We start from the raw sequence: 10,250 nt of genomic DNA on the forward strand, positions 1-10,250 counted from the left end.
ATCTGTAATTAATTATCACACAGAACACCGTTATTTATAGAGAATCAAATTCAATTCTCAGACACATTGGATATAAATGTGTTTATTACAATGGAATCTGACGCAATACTGGCGTCTGGTGACGTAAGAATTCTAGCCTTATTGTACAGATGTAATTATTAGTACATGTGAACTCTACGTTGGGTTAATTTTAATCACTACAATGATTAGTAGAATTAGTATTAATTAATGAGAATACAACAGTGTTGTATTTAGTGTTGGAAATTTCCAACACAAATACACAAATCACAATACAAGAATCCCATTTAACATTGCAGGTTAATATAGTAGCACAGCATGTAAGTGTTACACTCTTGGGGCAAAATTCTTGTAGCTCCTAGGTATACTGTCTATCATATCATTATCACACATCCAAACAATTTGATATGGTACACTACTTATTTCCTTATTTCTATAGTTATAAGTTGACACTCTAATACATAATGTTCTAAGGTGTAGGCGTGCGGCATACTACATAATTTACACTCCTTATTCAAGTTCAAGTTCAAGTATGTTTATTAAGACAAGAATAAAGATACATCTCAAAGGGGTAGAGTAGCTTAGGCTATTTCTAACCCCCCTCTATTTCAAGTCCCTCGAGGGGCGCACAATTCAGTGAGTACAAATATCATATCTATTTTCTTTATTTCTCTATATCGTTTTCCTTTAACCTTTGTTTCAACATTTGTCACTACAGAAGGTTGAACACCGCTAACACTACTAGAAAGTTCATTTTCCTGACTATCCTCAATCAATACGTTATGTTCTTCCTTACTTTCTTCAACGCACGTTTCACTTTCCATTTCACGTCCTGTTTCACTTTCCATTTCACGTCCTGTTTCACTTTCTATTTCACGTCCTGTTTCACTTTCCATTTCACGTCCTGTTTCACTTTCCAGTTCACGTCCTGTTTCACCACCATATGCACCCCGTCTACCCTCCATAACTAATTTTTCTAATGCCTCAATCCTCTTGTCTAGTTTTTTTTAGATATTCCAATATATGAGTACCAACCTCAGAGTTCACTATATTGTCCTGAACCTTGTTTCCACAAGGTTTAATTTTTTCAGCTGCATTTCCTACTTTCCCTAGGCTCGCCTTAAGTGTCTCCGTTCCTTTCTCCCACACATTGTTCATAGGCGCTGCCATTGGCTTCCAGCTGTTTCCTTTATGATCCTGCTGCTTTTCTTCTTTCCTTCCTTCGAGGATACATCTATCCTACTTGTAGCACCCGTCCTAGATTCTCTCAGATGAGGCTTCATGCGGAACCAGCATTGTGGCTGCCTCGACAATTGCAACAAGATGGGACGTTTTTTCACCGTTTTTAATCTTCACTCTACACTCTCTCGAGTCTTGTTTCTTACCACAGTACCGACACATGGAGTCAAACTGGCATTTCCAAGCCATATGTCCCCAACGAGAACACTTCATGCATAATATGGGCTCCTCAATGTATTTTGCAACTTTCCTGTAGCCTAGTCCTTGCACAAAAATTCTTTCTGGAGCCTCACCCTTTACCAAGGCAACAACCTGACTTTGTTTTTCACCATGAACACTGTTCCTCTTTGCCCAAACAACACTATTATTGTTGAGCAATAGATAATCAAGATCCAAATAAGTTGGATACTTAAACACTATGACCTTGATGTGTATCATACCTTCTTCCGGAGTAACCATCACAATATTCTCAAACCCATCCTTCGTTAGGTGTTCCACAGCCTTTTCTGTCCCAACTGTTATGTAGGGCCGGTGAAGACCCTCCTTGAATAGTGGTTCATATTCAAAAAACTCCTTAGCCAAACGAACCGTCCACTCCAGCTTTTGATGAAAAGTCAGTTGACACGCTGAACAACAGCCTCTTCCTTCCATTAGTCTGCATCTCCCACGTCCTGCTGAGCATGGCTTCATTTTTTGGTTTGGTATTTCCGTCTCGCTGTCTTTGAATATTTCGCCGTTTATATCTGTTGACTACTGCTTGATACGGCCTAGTATCATCCTGTTTGCCATCTCCACTGTCACACTCTCCAGGCCCTGTGCAGGATCTTCCATCACCTAGGCAGACCGCCTCAGCCATTTCCTCGATACACAAAGGCACTGTATCACTGCAACAGTCAAGAACAAATTCACAACATCTAGCTGCTTCAGCCACGTGCAAACACGAAGATGCGGAGCAACACGTCCTCCTCGCATCATGCAGCAGACCGCATTGGCTGCTGTTGTCAGCCGCCCCACCTCACAGGGAGATGAATTTTTATTTAAATTTAATTAAACCCAGTCTAAACTCTGCTTTATTTGCGTTGTAATTTAGATTGGAAATTGTATTAATTTAACTAAAACAAAATATGCCTCCATCCCAAGGTAGAAATTTCCACATCCGTGATCAGCTGATTTCCGGTTGGAATAAAACTCACGTCACGTATACCACCTCTGTATTTGTGCTTTAACCTAAAATTTCTTGGATCCGGTGATATGAACAGTGGAAAACTGTCTGCTGGTATTTGAAGTGAGTTATTAAGGAATAAAACGACGCCTATACCGTCTTGTTTGAGAACAAGATAAAATTGAATGGCGTGACTTATTTTCACGGTCTCAGAGAGAGAGAGAGAGGGAGAAGGGAGCGCCACTTGCTCACGGAGGCTCACATCAACAACTCAAGCAGGTCCCTGTGGAAGTGAGCGAATTAGCATCGTGTTATTTTGGGAGCATCCGTCTACTTACGACTCCTAGACGTTTCTGCCAGCTTCATACATGAAGGGGACATTGCGTTCAGTCGGTGGTTATTTCTTTGATAGGTTTTTATGACCATATTTACCCTTTAGAATAACCGGCCGTTACCGCAAGACAAACAAAACAACCCGAGTAAGTTTACGTCCTTTAGACAGTTAATCCCTTTCTTGGAGATTAACTGAAGATATATTGACACTACATAAGTTATAGTGTATATTTTCCACAGTGCGGAGAGAAACTACGAGGAGCCAGCCGCCTCAACTTGTGATTCACACGTGTCCGCAACGCTACCATGATGAGGCTAGGAATTTGACTGACTTTCGGGAGAATATCAGACGTACACCTGCTAACCTGCTCGAAGCTAAGCCCTATAAATTTAATCTATGATAATTGTAGTTAGTCTACTAACCTCATAAATTATTTACCCGTGAATATTTACTATTGAATATTTATTCTTGAATATTTAAATGCACGGTAGATTTAGCATTATTAAGTCTACCTCCCAAATTTGTGGAAGTGGTAACATTCGACAAGTATCTAAATATTAATACAGTCCACTCTTACAGTCCATTTAATTATCTAATAACAATACTAAGAAATACTTGTTGGGAAATTCCCACGATTAATACACCTTGCTTCAGTTTGCCCAGAGACAACCAATGTGTACTACTTTACTCAAGCATGGAGGCTTTTTCTGGAGACTATCTTATTTTAAAAAATCCAACACAGATTATACACAAATAATCCCAAGAGTCTCTAAAGGCTAGGAAACTGATGACCCTTCAAACAAAGCATGAAAGCATAACAGGACACATTTTACCCAGACATTTTAAATACCGTATTGAGCAAGTTATAAAAAGCCAATCCATACCTTTTCAAGAGATATAATGTGATGAGAGGCAACAGCTAGAGCACTGCAAAACAAATACTGCAGGACAGACAACAGGAAAATCTTCAACTCTTTTTAATAATAATAATAATGATATGGAGCAATTTACCCATGAAAGCCATTGAAGTCAGGATATTCTTATTGTTTACAATACACCTGGAGAAAATCGAGAAGATTTTAGAGAGCCTTCACAAGCCACGGGAATCCTGTTCCAGTTACAGACACAAGGAACTGGCCATCAGGTAAATTACGATTTGGTCCAAACGTAAAAATTACAGCTAGACATTTAGAAAATAGTTCATATTTACTTCTTTGGCAGTGACGGTGTGACAGGATGTGGACTGGTGGCTGCCATGACTTTGGTGGTTGAGCGACTGCAGAATGAACAGCGCGTGGATGTCTACCGAACAGTTGTGAAACTATTGAGGAGTAGGCCTCAATTTATCACTTCTGAGGTAATTAACACTCACACCATTATCTTGAATATACCTGACATAAAATACTTGTACACATATGTTCAAATTCACATCAGGGTACAGTGCAATTTCAATTTGGCAAACTATATGCAACAAACCCAGATTTGTTGCAACTGGAGATACCTTCATGAGGCATTTGTATGATGCAATTATGCTATGGAACATACCTGGGTCTTTCTCATAATACAGTGAAATTTCATTCATTTACAAAAAAAAAGTATTAGTAATAGTAGGTGTGCTACCATTCATAGCCTAATATTTCCCATGCTCTATGGGCTAATTTCACTAAGCAAAATTCTTATTTCAACCTATCATACGATGGACATCTACTAGGAGATCTAGTAGATGTCATCTACTTAAAGAGACTTCAACCTCATTGCAAGTATTTTTCAGGATCCAGTCCCTTGAATCTTATTTCGTAAATATGGTGTAAATGAGCTAAGTTCATCAACTTTCCCAGAGGTCTATTAACTCTGGACCTGTATACTAAGAAAACTTGCACTCCCCTTACTTTGCTGAACAGTGAACAGAACAGAACAGTTCAGTGAAGTAGGCGAATAGGCCTGGGACTTGTTATCACTGGAGATTCGCCATATTAAGGATGCACTGTAACACACACATATATACCAATTCTCCTCCTGAGCTTCCTCCTAATTTATGACCACTTATTTTCTGTACAAGTTACATGTCTGTAGCACAAGCACCTCTTCATAATGCCACCTTTCATATGTGGCTATTAGCCAGGGATTTTAGTCAGAAATTGCTGACCTTCTCACCACTGTCATTACTAACCACTTGGAAGAGTTTGTAGCTAGGTCCCAAGAAGCAGATTTTTAATAGTATAATTCTTCATTAGATACAAACTATATTTAATGCAGTTGGTTGACTTTATTTCTCGAGTATCTACTTGAGAAAATACGCTCTGTATGTGAAATAAGTTGATGAATGAATGATTACAGATGGAATTTAAATTCTTAAAAATGCACAGCCAGTTCAAGGCTGGTATAAGCTGAGTGACTTGTGTTGCAGTTGTCATCTTTCGGTTGTCAACAAAGCTAGGTCATGTGGGAAACCTTGAGAACATTAGTATTATTTATAACAGTAAAGCCAAGCCCATTTTCTCATCTCTGATCTACCGTAATTATGATGTATGAGATAGCATGTATTAAGTATGAACAGTGCACGATAACTGGTTTGGAATGTGGCCGGTTGGAAACACTTTGTCAGCAATAAATATCTGGCCTACCTCCAAATAACATCTCGCAAGAAGCAATTTATGCCTGGCTTGCAAAAAACAGTGGAATGCTGATGTGAATGTTTTGCTGATTGTGTGATGCTGCAAAATGTTGTGTGAAAGATATGGTACATAGGTGTGTCATTTAATCTCCTTTTCCGATATACTCTCCTATTTATTTCATGTTGATACTTCCCAACCCCATGAAAGTGAGAATTAAGGTAATGATGATATTGATAACTGTGAAACATTAACTTTTTCAGGCCCAGTTTGCACTCCTGTACAGTGGAGCCGCGACATATATCGAGAATTACTCCACCTATAGAAACTTATTTTAAAAACAAAATTAATTGTGCAAGTTAAGTTTTACCAAGAGGAGACAAAACTGTCACATCACTGGATAATATCAAGTAATTAATAGATATAAAGATTAATGAGAAAACTGTACAAAGTTTAACAAGCCAAGTGGTACACAAAGAACACATGCAGGCAGACAGTAATTTAGATGATGGTTGGGTATGTGTACCGACCAACCCGTTCTCGCACTTTCGTATAGTCAATATTGACTTATTAAATACGTGCATATGTGACATACTAGTTTACCTTGAAAAGCTTCATAGAAAACACCGACCTTACCTAACCTTCTTAGTATGTTAAAATAAGCATTTTATTGCTTCGTAATTACAATTATTACTTAACCTATTATAGGTATGATTGTTTCCATAACAATCATGTTATGCTCACTTATCCAATCTGGCAAAGACAACCATGAGTTACTCTCACACACCTGCCATCACATCGCCCACACACTCCTACCAACCACTTCCCTCCCATGCTAACACCATCCTCCATTTACTGTATTTTTTTTCACAATCTGTATCACCTAAACTCACATTATTGTTGTTGTTTGATTCAGCTACTCTGAACACACTATGGGCTCACCGTAGCCCGTGCTACTTGGGACTTTTTTTCCAGGTAGCGAATCTTAACAACAACAATACTCTGAACAAAAGTTCCAAGTAGCACAGGCTATGGTGAAACCGTAGTGGACTTTATACCCTAAACTCACTCCAACCCCCAAACACATATTGAGTGCCCATGGCTAGCTACCAGCACTATTCCTCCCATACACACAGTACAACACTCACACATAATCAGTGTGATCATGCGAGCTCTGAGTGAATTACTGACTTTGTCTCTGTAGTCCATCTGTAACCACACCTCATGTTTGGTTATATCAAAAATTTTTGATATAATATAACTAGAGTAAACCTATTTGTCATACCACATAAAAGTAGCAGTCCTAGAGCTAATCACCAATTCTAAATTTTTAATGTACTCTGATAATAACAAATTATATGTACAAAATGTACAAAATTGTCATACCAAGGAACATAACCCTATTTTTCACTTGTTATTCAGCTTATATAAAGAATTTTTAGATACATTATTTTTCCTAACTGCCATGTTGTAAAAAGTGACCTGTACACTATTATGCTTAATGACAAATTGAGTTTAAAGCAACCAGAATGTATTTTCACCATACGTCTTGGTATGTATAGATTTACTTTGTTTTTTGTTAGGTTATAAGTTAATGTTATCTTTCCTACTTAGGTGAATGAAAATATTTAAATACTGTATATTCCTTACTATACTAGTGCGTGTTGTAATGATTATAATGTCTGCTTTTCAAACAATTGTTACTAATTTTCTTGATTTTTTTTATTCCAGCCGTAGAAGGTTTGGTTTCTTATAGAAATTGTCTGCCTTGAACATCTCATATTGGTTTCTTCTAATATATATATCCATTAGCTCATAATCTGTAAAATTGTCCAACAAAACTGCTCATTTCCCACTTTTACTGAGCTTTAATACCCTCTGAAAAGTGGAAGTGGTAATGGGTAAACCTGAAGCTCTCAATATTCCGTCATACATTAGTGACATATTAAGCTGTTTGTGTAATTTTTCTTAGTAAATTATAGTAATTTATTTACATGCTGTATTATATATGTGTTTAATTTTAAACCAACACTATGTATCAGTTACCTACTGTACTTTTCATAATTATTGAAATGAAAATATTTTAAGTAATATTGACATTTTTATTACCTACCAGCTGTACCCAGCAATGCGTTGCTGTGGCTCAGCAACACATGTGCGTTGCTGATCCACAGCAACCTTCCCCTGTCTCCCAGTTCTCCCCACAATTCCCCCCCCCCCCTACCCCGTCCCCTCGTCCTCGAAACCATTCCTCACTCCCCCATCCCCTCGTTCTCCCAACCATTCCTCATTCCCTCGTCCCCTTTTCCTCCCCCATCATCCCCTACTCTAGCATCCCCTCGTCCTCCTAACCATTCCCCACTCCACCGTCCCCTCGTCCTCCACAGTATCTCCCACTCCCCTGTCCTCTCTACCATTCCCCCCTCCCACTATCACCCACTCCCCTGTCCCCTTGTCCTCCCCACCATTCTCCATTACCCTGTCCCCTCGTCCCACCATCCCTAACTCCCCTGTACCCTCGTCCTCCCGCATCATTACCCCATCCCGTCCCCTCGTCCTCCCCACAATCCCCCACTCACGTCCTCTCGTCCTTCCCACCATTTTCCTCTCTCTCGTCTGATGATCAATTGATCTGATGTTCCCATCAGAAAATTGGGAACATTAAATGATCTGAGGCTAGATTCACAAAGAAGTTATGCAAACACTTACGAATCTGTACATCTTTTCTCAATCTTTGGCAGTTTTGTTTACAATTATTAAACAGTTAAGGAGCTTCGAAGCACCAGGAGGATGTTTATAACAATAACAACAGTTGATTGGCAAGTTTCATTCTTGTAAACTGTTTAATAAATGTAACCAAAGCCGTCAAAGATTGAGGAAAGATGTACACGTTCGTAACTACTTGTGTAACTGCTTTGTGAATCTGGCTCCAGATGTTCCCATCACTGAAATATAAGAAAACCAGTTTAAAAAGCAATGAAAAAATAACAAAATAAACTATACTTACGAAATGAACGCTATGGTAAACAACGCAGCTCAATTCCAATGCAATGTCACACCAAATAATTAAATCAAAATGAAAATAAATCGAAATCAATGAAAATTCAATTTTTCAATGAAATTGAAAACATTGAAATGGAATCATAACATATTTAGTATAGCGTGTGTTGGTCTTAAGTGCAACAGATGGCGCTGTTTAAAAAAAAAAGACATTTTTTTTACCTGTCACAGGTGCGGCACCTATATAGTAGGTATATAAAAACACGCATGTATTCGAATGTAACGTTGTATCAAAATTTAAAAGCAATTGGTGAAGAAATTTCGGATATTACAGTGTGTGTTGCTCCTACATCCAACAGATGGTGCAGTTTTTCATAAAAAGTATTTTTCTTCCTGTCACAGGTGTGGCATGTATATAGTAGGCATATAAAATCACACGCCTATTCAAATGCAACGTTGTGTCAAAATTTCAAAGCAATCGGTAAAGAGGTTTCGAATATTTCCCTCACATGAAAACCACAGGTTTTTAAAAAAAATCTTATTTTTTTCCTGTCACCGACATGACATCTTTATAGTATGCATATAAAAACCCGCTAGGATGCGAATGGAAAGTTGTGTGAAAATTTCAAAGCAATCAGTGAAGAACTTTCGGAGATTAGCGATTATGAACAAACGAACATTTCCATTTTTATTTATATAGATTCTAATTATTGACAATTTGGGTACTAATGCCCAACCCTGAAATCTGAACATTATTCAGCTTGTTAATTAAATACTATGCAGTACAGGGTAAAAATTTTCTTCCCAAGTTTCCCTAACATCATGTAAAATATGAGGAATAATTTGTAATGAATAGTGCTGATATTGCTATTTAATTGTCAAATATTTATTTTTATAAAACTGGCAGATTTCATGTTACTTACCTAATAATGAAAAATACTAAACCTTATTAATATTTAATGTGATATTCTGTACATTGACGTCTATGTACTGTCCTAGTGAATATCCAATGCATCCTCCGATTAGACAGTACGTTTTAATACTAAATATCAGACCGATATTTTCTCTTGAGTCCGCCCGAGCGCCGTAAATTTACGTCCGATTAAATAATATTTGTATAAAATCCAATTCTTATCCGATCGACTTGGGGATAGTATGAACATGTTTGCCATGAAATTTTCGTTTTCTCCAATAGCCCCATGGCCTAATTGGGAGAACGGCATTGCATTGTATCTTCGTGGTAAGACTATTGAATTGTTGACAAGATGAGTGTAATCGACATAGATTTTTTATTTGATGCCGGTCTAACGCATCCTTGTGTGACATTTTATACATATGTTCTTCTAGAACATTTTATTGCGAACACATTGGTACAAAAACAAAATACGTACATAGAAAATTAAGGTGAGGACAGTGAAAACAATATACACTTTTCAATACTGGTTTCACCGATGTGCAGTAACAGGTAACATTTAGCCCACTTCACACACTTGCGGGTGGGCCGCGATCATGATTCTACATTTATATGCATATGTCCGTGTAGGGAATTTGATTGCGATCTCAGTAATACCAAATTTAACGCTGTAGGACAAGTGTGGAGTTGACAACCCTGAAAAGAATAGAAACATTTCGACGCTCTTTGGAGCTCACGGCTAGTGATCGAAGCAGTTTCTTTATCTGGTGGTGGTCTAACTCATACTTTGGTCACATTTTATACATATTTTCTTGTAGAATATTCTATTGCGAACACATTGGTGCACAAATAAAATATGTACATCGAAAATTAAAGTTAGGACAGTGCAAAGAGAATAAACTTGTCAGTGTTGCGGCTCGATCGCCCGAAACGCCGAGAGCACATTGTGCTAGTTTTTATCAGTTTGCCGAG

General features: G+C 38.0%; 1 protein-coding gene across 5 annotated transcripts in view; it reads left to right on the forward strand.

The window, feature by feature from the left end:
- LOC123761307 (uncharacterized) overlaps nt 1–7,456 on the forward strand; it is a 183,572-nt gene extending 176,116 nt beyond the window's left edge. For 3 of the 5 annotated variants that reach the window (XM_069328913.1, XM_069328910.1, XM_069328912.1), the window contains 2 exons: nt 3,975–4,110; nt 5,629–7,456. The gene's annotated coding sequence lies outside the window, so the exon portion shown is untranslated. Of the gene's footprint in view, nt 1–2,992; nt 4,111–5,628 lie in introns of all 5 variants that reach the window. The other 2 variants (XM_069328914.1, XM_069328911.1) reach the window with 1 other exon arrangement.
- The last annotated feature ends 2,794 nt before the right edge of the window (nt 7,457–10,250 follow it).

The sequence above is a fragment of the Procambarus clarkii genome, chromosome 22 (genome assembly GCF_040958095.1).
Source record: "Procambarus clarkii isolate CNS0578487 chromosome 22, FALCON_Pclarkii_2.0, whole genome shotgun sequence".
NCBI lineage: Eukaryota > Metazoa > Arthropoda > Malacostraca > Decapoda > Cambaridae > Procambarus > Procambarus clarkii.